The sequence below is a fragment of the Lactuca virosa genome, chromosome 9, assembly GCF_052849685.1.
Source record: "Lactuca virosa cultivar CGN04683 chromosome 9, Lactuca_virosa_CGN04683_v6, whole genome shotgun sequence".
Lineage (NCBI taxonomy): Eukaryota > Viridiplantae > Streptophyta > Magnoliopsida > Asterales > Asteraceae > Lactuca > Lactuca virosa.
Window position 1 is genome coordinate 66,818,842 of NC_136434.1, and position 21,726 is coordinate 66,840,567.

Genomic DNA, 21,726 nt, shown 5'->3' on the forward strand with positions numbered 1-21,726 from the left:
ATCACATGTAACTCATATGTGATTCACTTGTGATTTACATGTGATGTAAGGTCCTAAACTGCTTGTGTATCAATCAAATCCAATTGATGGTGCGGAATCCCAATCAATTGGATGATGTCAGATCAAATAGAAGAGAAGGAGAAGAAGAAGATGATGAATCTTGTATGTATTGATATGAATGAAGATTCGGATACAAGATTCACACACACTAACACACACTCTCTTTTCTCTCTCTCTAGAACACCTTCAAATACACACACATAAGCTCCTCTATTCTATGGCAATTATGCACTCCTCACCCTATATATAGTAGACATGGGCCGTGAATGGGTTTACGGCCGTAAACCTGTTTACGGCCGTAAACACTGACCGTAAACACATATATGGCCGTAAACACTGAGCTGTTTACGGTCCTAGACATAAAAATACATTTTCCTAGAAAATCAAAGTATAAACCATATTTTTGACCCAACAATCTCCCCCTTGGTTTATAGCTTTCTTTTCTTAATTGACCCAACAAGCTCCCCCTAAAAAGTAGCTGGCTTTTCTTGTTAATCTTCATTGGGAGCTTTGGCTTCAGCAATAATCTTCAAATTTTTCACAGCTTCAAGATGAACTTGATGAATCTTCAATGAATGACTTCATCTTGAGTAGTTGGGCATTTCTTCAGAATTTCACATTGAACGCACATTGGGTGAGGAGGCTTCTTGTACTGATTCTTGAAAGATAGCGCTTTCAGCTTGAGAATCTTTAGAGAGAATATTAGAGAGAACAAATCTTCTGGATCACTTCAGCAGGTTCATAGATAGCAGCAGACTGATTGAGGAGGCTTCAATGCAATCTGTCACATAATCTTCAAGTGCAGCTTCACCTTGCTTCTGGGGTTGAAAGATTGAATGTTGAAAGAATTATCTTCATTTCTTTCTCCTTCGAATGAGAATTCTTCGATGATCACGGATGAAACTTTGGCTCAGAAATCTTCGACACAAACTCCATGAGTTTCATCTTCACCTGAATTCACTTTTCAAGACAAAACAAAACTAAAAGAAAATTTAGCACACAATATTTTTAAGTTTTTCATATTTTCTGAAAAAGAAATAACACTATTTTTGAATTTTTAATTTTTTTTTATTTTTGTTTGGTTTTCAAAATTTTTAATTCTCCCCTAATATTTAAATTAGAAGAAAACTGTGAACAAATTTAACAAAAATAAAATGATATCTAACTTTAAGAGTGATTTGGGATCAAAGTTTTTTAGACAACCTTTATCCATTTATCAGTACCTCTCCCTTCATGAATAGATCTGGTCAATCGCCGGTATTGTGGTCCACTTAAACACGAAAATTTTATGATATATTTGGACAAGCTAAGAAAGACAAGACATTTTGATCCTTTATTCTTAGATAGAATTTCCTAGGGACCATTTAGCTGACTACGACCAGGGATATTGTTGTCCACCTAAATTGAGCAGCGAGATCTACAGAAAATCTGTAAGTGTTCAATTTTAATTGTACTAGAACATGTTTCCCGCTTCCTGATATGCTCCAGTAATCAAGGACTTCCAGAATACTCCTTACATCGGGTGAGCAGACAATTATTAAGAGAGAAGATAGATTTAGAATGCATATGCTATACACCCAGGTCGGATCTCTTCCAATCACGCAGAGGGTGAAACATATGACTAACCAGATTTAGAGGGATTGAGAAAAAGAATGATGCATATACTGTGTACCAGGTCGGATTGTAAGTCACGCAAAGGAGACAGTATATGGCTAACAGATAGAAAGAATTGCATAGATAGAAGATGCAGAGAAATAGAGTTGCATATGCTACAGTCCAGGTCGGATCTCTCGATCACGCAGAGGAAGCAACATATGACTGACAGTCAGATAGAAAGAAAATAATTTTCTACAGACCTAATTTATCGGAATTCACCAGTCACCCCATCAATACCGGAATTAAGGACAGAATCCGCACATCGAGGAAAAGTTAATCCACAGTTCCAGATACGAGTTCTTTTAATGTGACCAGTAGACTCCCATATATATCTCTCTGCTCAACCTATCCAAGCGTCGTATAGTCAGGCTAAACAGATTTAACTAGGTCAAGATTTGTCAAGTCTATGAATTCCTTAAGTTCAACTCTGCCTAGTCAAGTCCATTTAGAATCTTTCGTGCCTACCAGCGCATCGAACACAGTGCATAGACATTTTAATTTTTGGTACGTTACGCATACTCAGATTGCCTGTTATCACTTGATAATATCACTTCCCGTCACAACACCTACAAGCAAAGCTGTTTAGCAACAATATTTTCAATTTTTCTGATTTTTTAATGTTTTTGGATTTTTGAATATTTTCTGAAAAAATAAAACAGAAACAAAATGGTTTTGGATTTTTAATTTTTCAATTTTTGTTTGGTTTTTGTTTATTTCTCCCCCTAAATTTGTGCATGGGTGAGAATGAAATCACTAAAATGCGCAAATTTAAACTAACCTAACCTATAACAAAAATTTAATCCTTAAAACGAATCATTTTCAAAAATCTCACAAGCACATCGAATCGAGCTTTGTTAAAAGGCTTGGCGAACATATCCGCTACATTATTAGCAGATGGAACCTGTTCTAGCCGGATGAGCGAGCGCTCATAACAGTCTCTGATAAAATGAATTTTGATATCAATGTGCTTGGTTTTTGAATGTTGGACAGGATTTTTAGTAATTTGAATCGCGGTCTCATTATCACAGTAAATGGGGGTTTCTAGATAATTCAAACCGTAATCTAACAGCTGATGTTGGATCCAGATAACTTGAGAACAACAAGCAGATGCAGCAACATATTCCGCTTCTGCTGTTGAGGTTGAGACGGTATGTTGTTTCTTGCACTGCCATGACACCAGCCTATCGCCAAGGAACTGGCACCCTCCTGATGTAGATTTCCTGTCAAGCTCACAGCCTCCATAATTACTGTCAGCAAAAGCATATAAATCAAATTCGAAATTCTTCAGATACCAAAGACCCAATTTTGGGCTGCCTTTGATATACCGAAAAATCCTTTTGACAGTAATAAGATGTGAAAGTTTAGGATTAGCCTGATAATGTGCGCATTGACAAACTACAAACATGATGTCGGGACGACTTGCAGTAAGATACATCAATGATCCGATCATCGATCTGTAGAGTGTCTAATCTACGGATTCGCCATCAATATCTGGATTCAGCAGGGGTCTTTCGGCCATTGGTGTCGATGCAAGTTTTGCGTCTTGAAACCCGAACTTCTCAAGAATATCCTCCACATACTTAGCTTGATGGAGCAGGATTCCAGTTGAATTTTGTTTGACCTGAAGCCCCAGAAACATGGTCATTTCTCCTAACGAACTCATCTCAAACCTCTTTTTCATCACGCCTTCAAACTCTTTGCATAGTTGTGGACTGGTAGACCCGAAGATAATGTCGTCAACGTAGATCTGGACTAGAATCTGATCATTACCAACATGCTTGATGAATAAAGTTTGATCGATAGTGCCACGAGAGTATCCATGCTCGAGCAAGTGCTTTGTGAGAGTCGCATACCACGCTCGAGGAGCTTGATGTAACCCATACAACGCCTTGTCCAACTTGTAGACATGATTAGGAAACTTTGAGTTAACGAACCCAGGGGGCTGATCAACGTAGATTTCTTCCTTCACCTTGCCATACAAGAAGGCTGTCTTGACATCCATTTGGTAAACCGTGAAGTTCATGTAGGAAGCATATGCAAGGAAGATACGAATAGCCTCCAAGCGAGCCACTGGAGTATAAACCTCAGTATAATCAAGACCCTCGACTTGTTGAAACCTGCGAACCACCAATCTTGCTTTATTGCGCACTATAACACCAGAATCATCCTGCTTGTTTCGATAGACCCAGCGTGTGTCAAGAGACTTTTTGCCCTTTGGTAACTCAACCAATTTCCAAACCCCGAGCTTTTCAAATTGATTTAGCTCTTCATGCATAGCATCTACGTAGCTGGGCTCATTCAAAGCCATTTCAACATTCTTGGGCTCTATTTGAGAGATAAAGCAAGAATAGAGACATGTATTGACATCTCCACTCTGACTTCTGGTTTTAACTCCATCGCCCAGCTGACCAATGATGTTTTCAATCGGATGATCGCGTTGAATTCTTGAAGGTATGTCTTGGTTGATATCATTGAGTGAAACGGGAAGAGTGTGAATGTTGAAACCTCCATCATTTGCTGATTGATCCACATTCGATGAATCTGCTACAAACTCATTAGCAATTTCTTCAGGAAAGAGTAGTTCCATAAAAGTTGGAGTGACAGTGGAAGCATCTCTAGACATGAACTCTCTTTCAACAGGAGTAAGAGGTGTAGCATCAATATCAGGAGTACCATTTCGAACTGGAGACACTGGACTACCAAGTCGAACAGATGACTCCCCCTCAGGTGGAGCAGATGACTCCCCCTCAAGTGGAACAGATGACTCACCCTCAAGCGGTACCGTTGGAGGTCTGTAAACAACTTCTTCGTCTTCGTCTTCGTCTTCAGAAACAATCTTCGAACCAGAGGAGGACCCATATGAACCATCTGAAGACACATTTAAGGATTTGAAAAGCGATGTGTAATCAAATAACCAGTCAGGACCCACTCGAGCGTCCGTTTCATTCTCCTCCAACCAGCGCACGTCATAGGATTCGACAATCTGCTTAGTCTTCTTGTTGTAAACCCTATACGCGGTGCGCGTAGCATATCCTACGAAATAACAATCATCGGCTTTGGCATTGAACTTTGGGTTGGACTCCAGGTGAAGAAGGGTGCAAGGGCAGCCAAATACACGGAAATGACTGACTGACGGCTTATGACTATATAGAATCTCGTACGGTGTCTTCATCTGAGCTTTGTTGATTAAAACACGATTCTGAACGTAACAAGCAGTGTTAATCGCCTCAGCCCAAAAGAAAACAGGTAACTTGGAGTCACACAACATCGTCCTTGCGGCGTCTTTCAATGTTCTATTTCTCCTCTCAGCAACACCATTTTGTTGAGGCGTGTGAGTAGAGCTGTATTGACGCACAATTCCCTTTTTTGCGCAAAAATGATCAAGAACTGCATTCTTGAATTCTGTTCCATTATCAGTACGAAGCGCCTTCACCCGGTTGTTGGTTTGGTTCTCAATCATCACAATGAACTTCTTTATCAGATCAGCAACCCCAGCTTTGTTGGATAAGAAAAAGACCCACGTAAAACGAGAGAAATCATCGATCACAACAAGACAGTACGAGCTTCTGTTGATGCTCAGGATGTTGACCGGACCAAATAAGTCCATATGCAATAATTGGAGCACCTGACTGATTGAGTTAACCTGTTTTGGCAGGTGTGGTTTTCTATGATGTTTTCCATGGGCGCATGACACACACTTCTCAAAAGTGATAAAGTCTCTGACAGGCAAGCCTCGAACCATCTCATTCTTTGCAAGACGATTTAGGTTTTTAGCGTTAGCATGACCGAGTCTTCGGTGCCACAACATTGCGTTCTGTTCTGAGACCTTCGAAAAGAGGCAAGTGACTTGTTCAGGAATGTTGCTATTCATATCGATAATGTAAGCATTCTCATCCCGCTTAGATTTGATAAGAATCCACTCTTCCGGGATGACAATTCCTGGCTTGAGAATCATGCACTCCTTGTCGGTGAAATGTGTAGAATATCCTTTGTCACAAATTTGGGAAACACTCAACAAGCTGTGCTTTAACTCGGGAGCAAAGTTGACATTCTCAAAACTTACCACTCCATTTGTAACGGTTCCTCTCTGAGTGATCTTGTCACCGTCTCCGCCCGCAAAGGAAACATATCCCCCATTAAAAGATTGAATGTTGCTCAATTGGGAGAAATCTCCTGTCATATGCCAGGAGCAGCCGCTGTCGACGTACCAAGGACGGACGAAATTCCTCCGCAACTGTCCCTGCAAAATGAGCGGGATCATTTAGATTTGGGAACCCAGGTCATCATTGTCCTGGGTTGCCTTTTCACTTTGTCTGATTGATCTTTCAAAGTTTTCAATTTGGAATCCTCATTTCTCAACTTTTCAGAGGATGCTGATGATTGATTGGAAGTTGATTTGGGCATCCAATGATATTTAGGTTTCTTAACAGTCACAGGTGGTTTTGAAATTTGTTTCTTATCAGTTTGCACTGAGCGTCTGGATGTTCTACTAGAAGTGGTTGAAGATCCAGAACTGCTCTTTGACGAAACCGATCTTGGCGAAGCCTTGTTCGGTTTTGGCAAACTGTTTGGGACTTTGTTATGAAAAACCTTTTTATTCTTTTGAAAAATCGCCCTTTTTCTGCTTCGATCATCCTTCCAATCATCATCCCGAGAGCGAGTTCTTGAGGACTTTCTAATTAAAGACCTTCCTCTAGATTCGTTCTCTCCTCTTGGCGACATATAGTTCACAAACATCCTATTTTGACAATTCCTAGCTATATATCCACCAATACCACAATTAAAACAAATCTGTTTATTATTGCTGGAACTGGTACTACATTTCTCAGATTTATTTTCTTGACTGACACTCTTACTCTTCTCACAAGAATATGTATGAGAATGCCTAGCTTGAAGAATCATTCACGGCCTATGTCTACTATATATAGGGGACATCTCTCAACTGTACAACATTCATAACTTTGTTTGGGAGTATGTGTCCTTTGCGGGAAAGGAAGAAAAGAAGGGATCACACATGGGGTTAGTGCTTAATGACATGAAGAATTTTCGGATCTGTTCTGAGATTACGCGTGCTGTTCTCAGACCTTCTGGATGCAAATTCAATCAGTGACTTACGGTTTGAGTTTTCTTCTCTATACTCCTGAGTTTTTCTTAAGTTGATTCACTTTAAAGACTAATTTTTGTTTTAGGATAGTTTAAATTTGTGCATTTACTTTCGTTTCTCTCCTATGCACAAATTTAGGGGGAGAACTAAAAACAAAACAAAAATTAGAAAATCAGAAAATCCAAAAATATGGTGTTAATGGAATGTGCTTGCAGGTAATGTGATGGGAAGTGATATAATCATGTGATAACAGGCAATCTGAATCTGTGTAAGGGACTGAATCTGAATTGTCTAGGCTCTGTGTTCGATGCGCTGGTAGGCACGAGAGATTAAAATGGACTTGACTAGGCATTAATGAACTTAAGGAATCTAGAGACTTGAAAAATCTTGACCTAGATAGATCCATTTAGCCTGACAATACGACGCTCAGATAGGTTGAGCAGGGAGATATACATGATAATCCACCCGTCACATTAAAGTAATCTGTATCTAGAACTGTGGTTTAACTCTTCCTCGATGTACGGACTCTATCCTTAATTCCGGTATTGATGGGGCGACTGGGGAATTCTGATAAAGTAGGTTTGTAGGAAATTATTTTCTTGCTTTCCTTCTGTTAGTCATATGTTGCCTCCTCTGCGTGATTGAAATACATCCGATCTAGACTGCACCATATGCAACTCTATTTCTATGCATCTTCTATCTATGCAATTCTTCCTGCCTGTTAGCCATATGTTGTCTCCTTTGCGTGATTAACCATCCGATCTGGTACACAGCATATGCATCATTCTTCTTCTCAATCCCTCTAAAACTTCAGTTAGTCATATGTTTCACCCTCTGCGTGATTGGAAGAGATCTGACCTGGGTGTATAGCATATGCATTCTAAATCTATCTTCTCTCTTAATAATTGTCTGCTCACCCGATGTAAGGAGCATTCTGGAAGTCCTTGATTACTGGAGTATGTCAGGAAGCGGGAAACATGTTCTAGTACATTTAAAATTGAACAATCAGTAGGTTGTCTGTAGATCTCGCTGCTCAATTTAGGTGGACAACAATATCTTTAGTCGTCGTCAGCTGAATGGTCCTTAAGGAATATTATCTAGGAACTTAGGATCACATTGTCTTGTCACTTATAGTATGTCCTAATTTTGTCACAATCTCTCGTGTTTAAGTGGACCAGAATACCGGTGATTGACCAGATCTATTCATGAAGGGAGAGGTACTGATAAACGGATAAAGGCTGTCTAAAAAACTTTGATCCCAAATCACTCTTAAAGTTAGATATCATTTTATTTTTGTTAAATTTGTTCATAGTTTTCTTCTAATTTAAATATTAGGGGAGAATTAAAAATTTTGAAAATCAAACAAAAATAAAAAAAAATAAAAAATTTAAAAATAGTGTTATTTCTGTTTTATTTCTTTTTCAGAAAATATGAAAAACCCAAAAATATTGTGTGCTAAATTTTCTTTTAGTTTTGTTTTGTCTTGAAAAGTGAATTCAGGTGAAGATGAAACTCATGGAGTTTGTGTCGAAGATTTCTGAGCCAAAGTTTCATCCGTGATCATCGAAGAATTCTCATTCGAAGGAGAAAGAAATGAAGATAATTCTTTCAACATTCAATCTTTCAGCCCCAGAAGCAAGGTGAATCTGCACTTGAAGATTATGTGACGGATTGCATTGAAGCCTCCTCAATCAGTCTGCTGCTATCTATGAACCTGCTGAAGTGATCCAGAAGATTTGTTCTCTCTAATATTCTCTCTGAAGATTCTCAAGCTGAAAACGCTATCTTTCAAGAATCAGTACAAGAAGCCTCCTCACCCAATGTGCGTTCAATGTCAAATTCTGAATAAATGCCCTACTGCTCAAGATGAAGTCATTCATTGAAGATTCATCAAGTTCATCTTGAAGCTGTGAAAAATTTGAAGATTATTGCTGAAGCCAAACCTCCCAATGAAGATTAACAAGAAAAGCCAACTACTTTTAAGGGGGAGCTTGTTGGGTCAATTAAGAAAAGAAAGCTATAAACCAAGGGGGAGATTTTTGGGTCAAAAATATGGTTTATACTTTGCTTTTCTAGGAAAATGTATTTTTATGTCTAGGACCGTAAACAGCTCAGTGTTTACGGCCATATATGTGTTTACGGTCAGTATTTACGGCCGTAAACAGGTTTACGGCCTTAAACCCATTCACGGCCCATGTCTACTATATATAGGGTGAGGAGTGCATAATTGCCATAGAATAGAGGAGCTTATGTGTGTGTATTTGAAGGTGTTCTAGAGAGAGAGAAAAGAGAGTGTGTGTTAGTGTGTGTGAATCTTGTATCCGGATCTTCATTCATATCAATACATACAAGATTCATCATCTTCTTCTTCTCCTTCTCTTCTATTTGATCTGATATCATCCAATTGATTGGGATTCCGCACCATGAATTGGATCTGATTGATACACAAGCAGTTTAGGACCTTACAATTGCTATCAGAGCTTGGATTGTATCAGTCAATTTTGTCAGATCTGGAGCTTATTTGATCTTATTCTTGAAGGATTCCTGCGTTTTTGGATAGATCTCTGAAAATTTGGGGGGGGGGGGAGGGTTTGTTCTTCGCGTTTTTCATAAAAACGGGGTTTTGATCGAGTTTTGGAGCAAAAAGTGGCAAAAAACGCTGTTTTTGGTCGTAACCAGCGAGGGGGTGGCGGCGTGTACGGTCAGCAGCTAGGGTTTCCAAGGTTTACGGTCCGAGATTACGGCCCTCGGAGTTTACGGCTCGCACGTGTTCGGCTCGGAGTTTACGGTCCGATCCTCGCTTCGCAACCTCGTCCTCGTATCCCAGGATCCTCGCATCGCACACTTTAAAAAAAAGGAAAGGAGTTTTGGGGGTGCCTGGATTCGAACCCAGGTCTCTTGAATCAACAAGCACGCGTCTTACCAGTTGGGCTAGGCAACACCTTGCTTCAAACCTTCCGTTTTTAATTCAAAAAAACTCCCCTTCGGTTCCTAATTTCGCAAATTGACACTTTTAGCCCAAAAATTCAATTTCTTTTATTTTAAAATTTCATTTTCAACCGAAAATTTTAGATTTTAATTTTTGACTTTTAATTTTGACTTTTTCCTTAAAATTTTGACTTTGACTTTTATAATTTGACCTTTGACTTTAAACTTTGACTTTCTCGTTTAACCTTCAAATTTTCAAATTTAGATTTTCGGTTTGACTTTTAAGTTTGACTTTTTAAATTTGACTTTTAAGGTTGACTTTTGAGTTTTTAGTCAAAGAATTTAATAAAAAAAATTGTGAAGAAGGGTTTGACTTTTAAGTTTAATTTTGGCTTCTAGTTGTGTTTTTAATGGCTTTTGAGGTCAACAAGGGAAATGAAGACATGAAAGAGAGTCAGGATATGTTAAGACAAAAATTCAACATGTTCAATTATATCCCTGGAGAAACCCTGGAAGCTCAGTTGCAGCGATTTACTACACTTACTACTGAGATGAGTATAGCTGGGATTTTCTTGACTAAATCTGAGATAAATAAAAAGCTGCTGAATGCACTTCCAAAGTCGTGGGATATGAACGTGGATGTCATCAAGAAGACAAAAGATCTCAATCGTCTTAGTCTTGCTGCTATAATTGAAGAACTTGACGCTTTGAAGTGTGGAAAAACAATGAGTTCCGCAAACCTTCCGGTCAATGAAGTTTCATGTACTCCAGCTTGTGAAACTACGATTAAATTTCTTCAGGAACAAATTGATTTATTAAAAAGAGAAGTTGAGGACCTGAGATATGAAGGATACCAACTCAGGAAAGGACAGAAACCCCTAAAGGCCCAGTTAGAAACAAAAATAAAGGACTTTAAGAGAATTCAGGAAGACTACAGTGAAAAATGTGAAAATTATGATTATATCAAGAGACAGAATGATGAGTTAATTACTGAGCTTGATACATTAAAGAAACAATTTGAAACTGCAAAATTTGATTTTAAAAGGTTTGATGTATCAAGCGAGGTAGTTGTCAACATGATTGACCATTGCCTGCAGTTCAAAGGAAACCAGCAAAAGGGTTTAGGATACGATAATGTACCTCCTCCTTTTAATCATACATATCAGTATCAACCTTTGTCTAAAGAGGAGATTGCCAACGAATCATTCATGGTTTATGGCAAGCCATCTGGTTTTGTTTCAGGAGGAGTTATTAATGTTGAAAGTACTAATGTTTCTACTTCCCCTGCAGATCAATCCTTAAATCAGTCAAAGCAAGAAGCTGAAGGATATGTTTCTGATAATAAAATTGTGTCTGTTTCGAATGAAAACTGTATTGTTTCTGATGTTAAAGTTGATGATACATCTTGTGATGCTTTTGCATCGGATCATGTTGAGTTAAATTTTTTTGACATATTTGATGATTTGTTTGAAAATACTGATGTTCATGTTTCTAGCACATCTACTTCATGTGCAGGTAAAGTAGCAGAGGATGAGAACAAGGAGAACACCATTGAACAAACCAACATCTCCTTGAGCTCTGAATCTGTTGCTTCGAACTCAGCTGCTTCTGATCAACCCGCTATTGAGAAATACAGGCCACCAATTCAAGTGAAACAGAGTGCCTGTTGTAATTGTGCTTGTGGGAACAATAAGAGACAAGGCAAAGATACGCCACCAGGGGCAGGAAGAAACAACTTCACAGTGAAGAAAAAGACATGTTTTCACTGTGGAACACCTGGACACATTGCCAGAGATTGTCCTAATCGCGCATACATTCCCTACTATGCACAATGGTGGCAGAACGCGCCAAGAGGGAGATACTCCAAAAGAAACCCCTCAAGGTCACGTTCAGACAATGGTGACTGGAACGCGCAGAAGGCCAAGAATCAAACCCACAAGGCCAAGAATCCGAATCCCAAGGGCAAGAAGGGAATGTCGGCCAAGAAGCCCAATCCAAGAGATGCTCCAGTGAAACAAAGACCGGTTAGGTCATAGTCATCTCAACGGCCGACATCAAGATCAAAACAAGTACAGAGCCACCCATCAGATCGAAAAAGAAATGGGTTAAACCCAACTACAAATGGGTTCCAAAGGCTCACTCTCCCAAATCTTCTAACGATTCTAATATTTCTTCATCTTCTGTTTGTGATAAACAGGATATGTCATGGGAGAGAGTACCCTACAATGATGACAAAGGTCAACCCAGTTTCAAAATGGACTGGATTCCAAAGACCAACTAATCCCGCTCTGTGTCGGAGCAGCTATGGAGGCATATCATCATACTTCGGTTTGTTGGTAGTGGCAGTTCCAGGCACATGATAGGGGACATCTCTCAACTGTACAACACTCAGAACATTATTTGAGAGTATGTGTCCTTTGCGGGAAGGGAAGAAAGGAAGGGATCACTCATGGGGTTAGTGCTTAACGATGTGAAGAATTTTTGGATCTGTTCTGAGATTACGCGTGCTGTTCTCAGACCTTCTGGACGCAAATTCAATCGGTGACTTACAGTTTGAGTTTTCTTCTCCTATGCACAAATTTAGGGGGAGAAATAAAAACTAAACAAAAATTTTAAAAAAAATTTAAAAAAAAAAATCCAAAAACATTAGAAAATCAGAAAATTCAAAAAATATGTTGCTAATAGTTTTGCGTGTAGGTGTTGTGATGGGAAGTGATATTATCAAGTGATAACATGCAATCTGAATCTGTGTAAGGGACTGAATCTGAATTGTCTAGGCTCTGTGTTCGATGCGCTGGTAGGCACGAGAGATTAAAATGGACTTGACTAGGCATTAATGAACTTAAGGAATCTAGAGACTTGAAAAATCTTGACCTAGATAGATCCATTTAGCCTGACAATACGACGCTCAGATAGGTTGAGCAGAGAGATATACATGATAATCCACCGGTCACATTAAAGTAATCCGTATCTAGAACTGTGGTTTAACTCTTCCTCGATGTACGGACTCTGTCCTTAATTTCGGTATTGATGGGGCGACTGGGGAATTCCGATAAAGTAGGTCTGTAGGAAATTATTTTCTTGCTTTCTTTCTGTTAGTCATATGTTGCCTCCTCTGCGTGATTGAAATACATCCGACCTGGACTGCAACATATGTGATTCTATTTCTCTACATCTTCTATCTATGCAATTTTTCCTGTCTGTTAGTCATATGCTGTCTCCTTTGCGTGATTGAAATACATCCGCTCTGATACCAATTGTAAGGTCCTAAACTGCTTGTGTATCAATCAGATCCAATTGATGGTGCGGAATCCCAATCCATTGGATGATATCAGATCAAATAGAAGAGAAGGAGAAGAAGAAGATGATGAATCTTGTATGTATTGATATGAATGAAGATCCGGATACAAGATTCACACACACTAACACACACTCTCTTTTCTCTCTCTCTAGAACACCTTCAAATACACACACATAAGCTCCTCTATTCTATGGAAATTATGCACTCCTCACCCTATATATAGTAGACATGGGCCGTGAATGGGTTTACGGCTGTAAACCTGTTTACGGCCGTCAACACTGACCGTAAACACATATATGGCCGTAAACACTGAGCTGTTTACGGTCCTAGACATAAAAATACATTTTCCTAGAAAAGCAAAGTATAAATCATATTTTTGACCCAACATGTGAATTACATGTGATTCATATGTAAATTACATATGAATCAAATGTAATTCATATGTGATTCACTAGTGATTTACATGTGAATTACATGCGGATCACATGTAATTCATGTGTGAATCACTTGTGATGTACTTGTGAATTACATGTGATTCATATGTAAATTACATATGAATCACATGTAACTCTTATGTGATTCACTTGCGATTACATGTGAATTTAAAGGTAGTAAATAGGTAAATTAAATAATAGAAAATTGTTATGATGGGAATAATACAAATGTAGATATGTAAATTCAAGATTGGAATTGGAATTGAAATCGAAATGTGAAATTTTGGTTGGACAGAATGGAATTCAATAACAAAAATGAAATATTTATTTATATTTAAATATTTTTTGTTTATTGTAAATGCATAAAACTACAATTTTTTTATTTTTATTTATTTCAATATATGTAATGAGAGCATTTTGGTCTTTAATAAAAAAGAAAAAAATGAAATTATTGAGTACCTTTGATGGAAGCAGTAATGGCCATGAAATTCTGTTCCACATTGGTGTAATCTTTTGAACTGGTTTCCAGGAAAGGAATTCCAACTTCAATTCACTGGAAACAAAGAACAAAAAAATTGAATTTAGAAATTACTTTTTCTTTGTGTAATTCAAGTACTCAATGACAAAATACAAAAACAAATCTGAGAAGTCCAATACTAAAAAATGCAGAAAGTTACCATTTGGAATAACATGGGGTGTTCCAGAGCTTGGTCCAGCACCCAAACCCTAAAAAAATTAGTTTATCAAAACTGATTTGTGTTCATTATTATTAAAAAACGATTTATAATTCATTTTGTTAAAGATAAAGAGCTTAATTTAGCAATTATTTTTGCTTTTTATTAGAATGATGCTTATTGAGGACAATGTACTTTATTTTTTACCTGTGATGACAACATTTCTTTATTGATGAACATTATATTAGTATTGTGATTTTTTTTCAATGGAAGGATAAAATGGTCATTTAGTAGATTGAGTGTATGAAGGTGAAAGAAATTTGTTACCATCAAAACCTAAAAAGTTGAGGTAGTGATAGTAAGATATAGCCACAGTAAAAATCAGATTTGACAGTAGAAGTGGAACAAATCTGTGTGCTACCAGCAGTGGTGATATAAAAAAATGTATCACTGTCATAAAAACCAAAAAATAAAATCATCATTATTATTATTTCATGTATATAAATAATATTTAAACATTTTCAGCTAAGTCCATTTTTTTTATACATAAGCACAATAGGTAAGGAAAATTTCTTAACTCCATGAAAAATAAGTAAATTAGAAAGATGCCAATTATAAATCAAAACTCAAATCCTAAAAAGAAGTATGATAATGTTTTTGGGTAAAGGATTAAAAACTCAAATCCTAAGAACAATAAAAAAAATTACCGATTACATAACTTCAAAGAATTAACAATTGCTATTTTTTCAAATTAACAAATTAGTCAAAAACATTTGATTGAATTATAGCTGCTCTGATATCTAATCTAGATCCTTATGTTATCTTTATTATGTCTGATCCACTACATAAATAATATGTAGAGCTTGCCATTTATAATGATTCAGACACCTCCTAATCCACTTTTCACAAAATAAAAATGTCTTTAAATTGGTGGTTGGGAAGTACAACATCTATTTATGTGTATTTATTAGTGTATTTATATGTGTACCAACGTATATGTATATATGGATTTGTAATTGTAAATGAATCCATGTACATGTGTTTATGTGCATCAATGTATATGGAATTTGTCTACCACAAGAACATGTTTAACATCATCCATAAAACAATTATTATAAAAAATGGCAAAAACACATTTCATAAAGGAACAACATTTCAAGCGTACTAACCTTTAGAAGATGCTTCCCCACAGGAGCCTTCAATTCTCCATGTGTACTAACCTTCATCTAGGGAGACATTCAATATAAGACCAACAAATCACCTGCAACACCATTGAAGCAATCAGCATAAATGTGTAAGACCACTATAGAGATCCAATTCACCAAACTCAACAAGAACAATTACCATAAATTACAGATATCATTACATCCTAATTGGACGAGATAAGATAAGTTTCTTCATAACCATGATAATAAATAAACAATCTCTTTCATTATTATAGAATACCAAGTTCACTCCATTAGATATATAATCTCAATTTTTGTTAACATGTTCAAAACAGAACAAAAGAAGAAATGCACATAAATCATCACTGCAGAAGTTAACTAACTGGAAGCACACGTTTAGGCACATTAAAAAGCATACCAGGTAGATAATGATCTTGAGCATGTGCAACTCAAATTGTATCAAATACATTTTTATCAGATTACTAACTTATACAGATTTAGAAAAGTCCTAAAAGGAAGAACCATAATTATGATATCATGTACCAGGAGATACCAACATAAAAACTAATATGATAATATTGGGAGCAATTACATACATACAAACATAATATGTGTCCCAGTAAAATTATACTTACATAGATAAATAACACTTTCATTTGTAGAAACTGCTTTCATAGCATATGAAGAAGAACCAATTCTAGAGCATAACAAAAATAAGGTTTTGTTTCCAATTTTCTCACAGGAAACAGATGCAAAAGCAAATAGAGATGCATTTCATGAGCACGGGTCAACATAGGAGATTAGTTGATACAATAATACAATACAATCACTTTAATTAGAGATGAATTGTTCAATAGTTCACTGGGGCATTTTGTCAAACACCTAATAGGCAATACAACTCGTCGCTTCAAATAAACTCAAATTGTAACATATTAGCAAGCAAAAAACACACTTTAAACTGTAATTAACTCCAGATTATAATGTGAAATTAGTCCTATGATTAAGAAAAATAATTAGTCTTCAATGATTGAACAAAATTTCACATGCTATACTTAATGATGAACTCAACATGGAAACATTGATGGTGACGAACAAGCTGAGACGGAAGCTTTAAATCAAAGCAATGTCGCTTGAAATCAAACACGTATAGACAAGCAACGTGTGTTGATATTGCAGAAACACACTAGAGATATCACTTTGAAATACAAAAACATGAGCAATATCTTCATAGCTGGCAATGGCTGTTTCGGAATAGATTAGATCTGTTAATCCGCAGAATGGTGTCGTTCTGTTGATTCGTCGATTATCTGCCGACGATTTAGAAATTAGGTATCGTGGATTGGAAGTCAACGCAAATCAGAACCTATAAAAATCTCGATTATCAAGTTGAGATGATGAATTTCTGATTTCAGTAAAGAATGAAAAGCACTTTCGACTTGATTGAATATAAAACCTAGATAGATGAACACGATCGGCATCGATCTCTTGGATCGTGGATTATTCATGGATGATTTGGAGATGAATGACAATGATTTGTAGTAGTCTGCAGAGGTATAGGTGGTCGATCAATAGAGGAGGGACGAAGAGGGAAGAGATACGGTGAAGAAGATGACGTGAGAGAGAGAGACGTAAATGAGAGGTTTAATCAGGGAATTAAAATAATTCCTAAAATGACCTTGATTCATTTCAATTTCTTTACCCCCGTGTCTTATTTTCTCTAACTATTTACAAAAATGCCATAGATCATCTTGACCCTCTATTATTTTGATCTAACAGTTCTTGTTTGGTTCTCGGGTTCTCGGGAAACTATAGGTTCTCAAATGATCCTCTCTCTCTCTCTCTCTCTCTATATATATATATATATATATATATATATATATATATATATATATATATATATATATATATATACTAGTTGTGATACCCGTATATTATACGGGTTGATTAAAACAAAATGTTAAATACAAATGATTAAACGGAAAGTTTATTTGAATTTGAAATTTGAAATAAGTAAAAATATGAAAAAAAAATATGAAAAAAAAACATGAAAAAATTAAATTAAAATTATGTGTTTAGTTGTCAGACATGTGTATTAAATGTGTTAATTATAACAAAATGTTAAATACGAAGGTTTCAGTTGTAAATTTATTAAAAATTATATTTGAAGTTTTAAATTCGAAATTTAAAATTTGAAACTAATATAGTTATTATGGTATGTTTAATTTATAGAAACTAAATTAATGATATATTAAAAAATGAAAAATGAATTAAATGACAAGTGGAAAATAAATATCTCAAAATTATAACAAAATGACATGTGACATAATGCATATATTAGGTAGGATATATATATATATATATATATATATATATATATATATATATATATATATATATATATTAGGTGGAAAATAATTTTGACATGTGGCAAAATTATTTTCATTTATTAGGTAGGATATATATATATATATATATATATATATATATATATATATATATATATATATATATATATATATATATATATATTCAAGTTCTTTTCAAGAATTCAAATTTTTTAGAACCCAAGAACGTCCACATGTTTTGGATAATATGTAAAAATAGATTAAAAAAATGTTATTTTGTCATTTTGTATTATTATAAATGTTGTTACAAGTGCTTTACCTAGACCGGTTAAAAAGGAAAGGGATGATCCAGATGTTTTGACATTGGAGAAGAAAATTAGTTGTGTAAGAAAGGAGAAACGGGCAATTGTCACCATTTCATGCAATACTTTAATGTCTAAAATAAACCAGAAATTTGGGTTACTTGCCTCTGGTAAAGAAATATGAGATTTTATTTAAGACTGTATACCACCACATATATGGCTCATTAGTATCAACTTCTATCCACCGTTTTAGAAAATGTGAACAGCCATGACAAACTATTAGCATATTTTTATCTAAAGTACAAGTTATGTGGATCAATTAACTCTTGTTGGGCCCATCTTCAAATGTTAAGAAGATGTTACGATTTTTATTGTACATCAAAAACATCTTATGATCTTGTTTTATGGAGCAAAGTTGTGAGTTCCTGCTTCATCTACTGGTTCTCGATGTGCCTTTCCATAAAGGCGTTTTGAAACTTCACCTTATACAAAACTCGATCTCCACACATTACAAAAGGAATCACAATGCTCATATTATCATGATAATGGTCATCAACTGTTAGATTGTCCAAACAATTCTCGTATATTTTGTCAAAAAAATTTCCCAAGCATTATACATCCAACTACTTTAAGAATCTATATCACATCAAAATTATCATTGTAGCGGCTTATGGTCAAGATTCTTTCACTTTGCCTGCAGGATCCTCACCATCTTAGCAGCTCAACACTTTTACCCTAATGATGTAATCGAGCTCATGAAATAGATTATGTCAAGCTCCTTGCCAATAATGACCAACTCTATAGGTGCATGTAAAACTTGGTTATTTGATTATGGTTGTTGCGATCACATGATCTCACAACCTAATGTATTTGTCACATAAACATCAACTACATCTCCATATCATGACACCACCGCTGAATGAAACTAGTCTCCTTATTCATTATAGTAAGAAAATCTCTACAACCCAATTGTCCTTACCCGATACACTCTACATCCTAAAACTACAGTTAACTTAATTTTAGTCGGCCAACTTGTGATATGGGTCTAAACACTTTATGCTCTCTTTTTTTTTGGTTATGTACATGATCCCGACACCAAGCAAACAATTGGGATATGCCATACAGTGGGTCGACAATTTGAGATAGTCTACTTTGGTTTGTATCTTTTTGCAATTGTCATCAAGAATATGGAAATGATTGAGATCTTTCCTCTCGTCGCTCGAGCTACTTTGGTTTGTATCCTTTTTGCAATTGTCATTGTCCGCCAAAAATGTTTTTCTCTATGGTTATCTCCTTGGGGAAGTTTATATAAACAAAAGTTTCTCACCCACATGATCATGTTTTTCGTCTCAAAAGGATCTTTCTGGTCCCAAGTGGCACTGAGAGCCAGCTGGTTTGAGACATTCAACACTATTATTTAGTATTTGGGGTTTATCGCCGATAAGGGAGGAGGGAGTCATTTCATCCCAACCCACTGAACCCACTGTCACATCAATTTTTGTCTCTTTTTTTTCTTCATCTTTTTTAACCCACAACACACGGAAATCTATATTTTTGAACCCACTCAACTCATTCAATTAAAAAATATATATAAAACAATCAAGGTAAAATTTTAATTAGCAATAGAGTTACCGCCGGTACCACTCCCGCTTCGACGAGTTGTTTAACTGGTTTCACTAACCCACTTCATCCTCTCTCTCATTTTCTCTTGTACCATGTGTTTTAAAACTTGTACCTTAGTTGTTTTGTATTTTTCTTAATTGAGTGGGTTGAGAAAGATATGATTTCCGTATGTTGTGGGTTGGGAAAGATGAAAAAAAAGAAAAGACAAAAATTGATATGACAGTGGGTTCGGTGGGTTGGGAGGGAATGACTCCCTCCTCCCTAATTATGACTCCAGATTGTTCATTAAAACGACTTTCTCAAGTATTTTTTTTCTTATCTTCTATGTGGATGATATGATTATTACAGGCAGCAATGATTATCGTATTCTTGATCTAAAACATTCACTTAATTCTTATTTTCATATAAAGGATATGAGTTTACTTCACTACTTTCTTGGTCTTAAGTGCTTCAACAGGAACCGGTATCTATTTATCTCAAGCAAAATACGCATCTGATCTTCTTTCACGTGCCGACATTGCTGATTGTAAAGTCATTATTACACCATTAAACTCTAAGCTTTTTCTCTTATTGGATGACGGTTCTCTCTATTGATAAGCAGAAACCGACTACAAACTGAAAAAAAACCAAAAAGAAATCGGAAAAACCAAAACCGAACAAATAACCGATGATTGTGGTTCTTTATTTTGTAACAACAGAGTATTTGCAATGTGGTTAGGTTTTGCATTATATACCGTACTGAAAAAATTGTGATGCACCGTTTGTAAAAACTAGATACCAAAAACCACACTATAAACCACGTCAAATGATATATTAGATATTTAAATACTTTATATATTATCAATTTAATATTTATAAAATATATTAGTATTTTATGTTTTTTTTTAATTGTGTCTCATTAAAAGAGCAAAGAAGGGGATTTCATTTTCGGTCCTAAGAATTAGGTGTTGGTTGTTTTTTCGAAACAAAAATTTATAAAGTTTGTGGACCACCTCTGCAACCCTCTGTAGCAGAAGAGGTGGACCAAACAGTTGTCGTCTGTAATAAGAAACTTGTTTTGTTTTTTTAACATCTGCAGACTTCTGTAATAAAGTGAAATTTCAATAAACTGATTTTATAAACTGAAAATAGTTCTCAATACCGAAATTTTAATAATGTCAGTCTTAAAACATTGAAAGAATACTAAAAAGAACATGTAAAAAAAAATATATATAAAATTTATAAAAAAAGAATCTAAAAAAAGTAAAAGAAACTATCGTTTTTTTCTAGAAAAAACTAATTTTAAAGAACATAAAAAAAGAAAATTATAAAAAAGTTAAGAAAACAATGTCTAGAAAATTCGTAAAAAAATCACACATGTTAAAAAATATACAACCGAAACTGAAAATATTATTAAAAGAAACATGAAAAAAAAATCAAATTATGAAAAATTGTGGAAATTATAAAAGAGAAATTGTATCAAATCCGTAAATCAAAGTTTTAAAAAAAATCAAAGTTTAAAAAAAATCAAGTTATACCAAATTTCTAAAATAAATCACTTGGAAAAAATAAAAGTTGAAGAGGTTTGAAGAGACAAGTCAAGTGTTGTGCAACGTAGAACACGTACAGATGTTTTGTAGTCTGAAATCTTCCAAAGAACAAACTGCTACGAGAGAGCAAATGTTGCGCGTGTGCTACGTCACGCAATAAAAAGTGGTCTGGAGAGGTTTTTCTAAAAAAACAAACAACCTCTAAGTCGTCGTTCTAACAAGCTGAAAACTGATTTGTGTGATTTTTGGTGCGGTTTTAGCCAAAATTGCGCCACTCTTACCCATAATTCCTGTCTATCTATCTGATCATACCCTTTACCATTAGCTCGTCAGTTCACTTGTCTACCTAATTGTTAATTGTCCCAATATTTACTTTTTTCGTTCATATCTTTAGCCACTTCATCGCTTCTCTCCGAACAACTATTATATTGTAATTTTGCATGTCTTACAATATAGTAAATGTACCATATTTTTTTGGTCTCTACTCACCTTGTCCCTAGATCTTATGTGCCTTCCCCAGAACCGGATGGGGATATCAAAGATTTTCGTTCTACCAAAAGTTTTTTGTAACACCTGTTCCTGGTTTTTGAGGTCATTTATAATT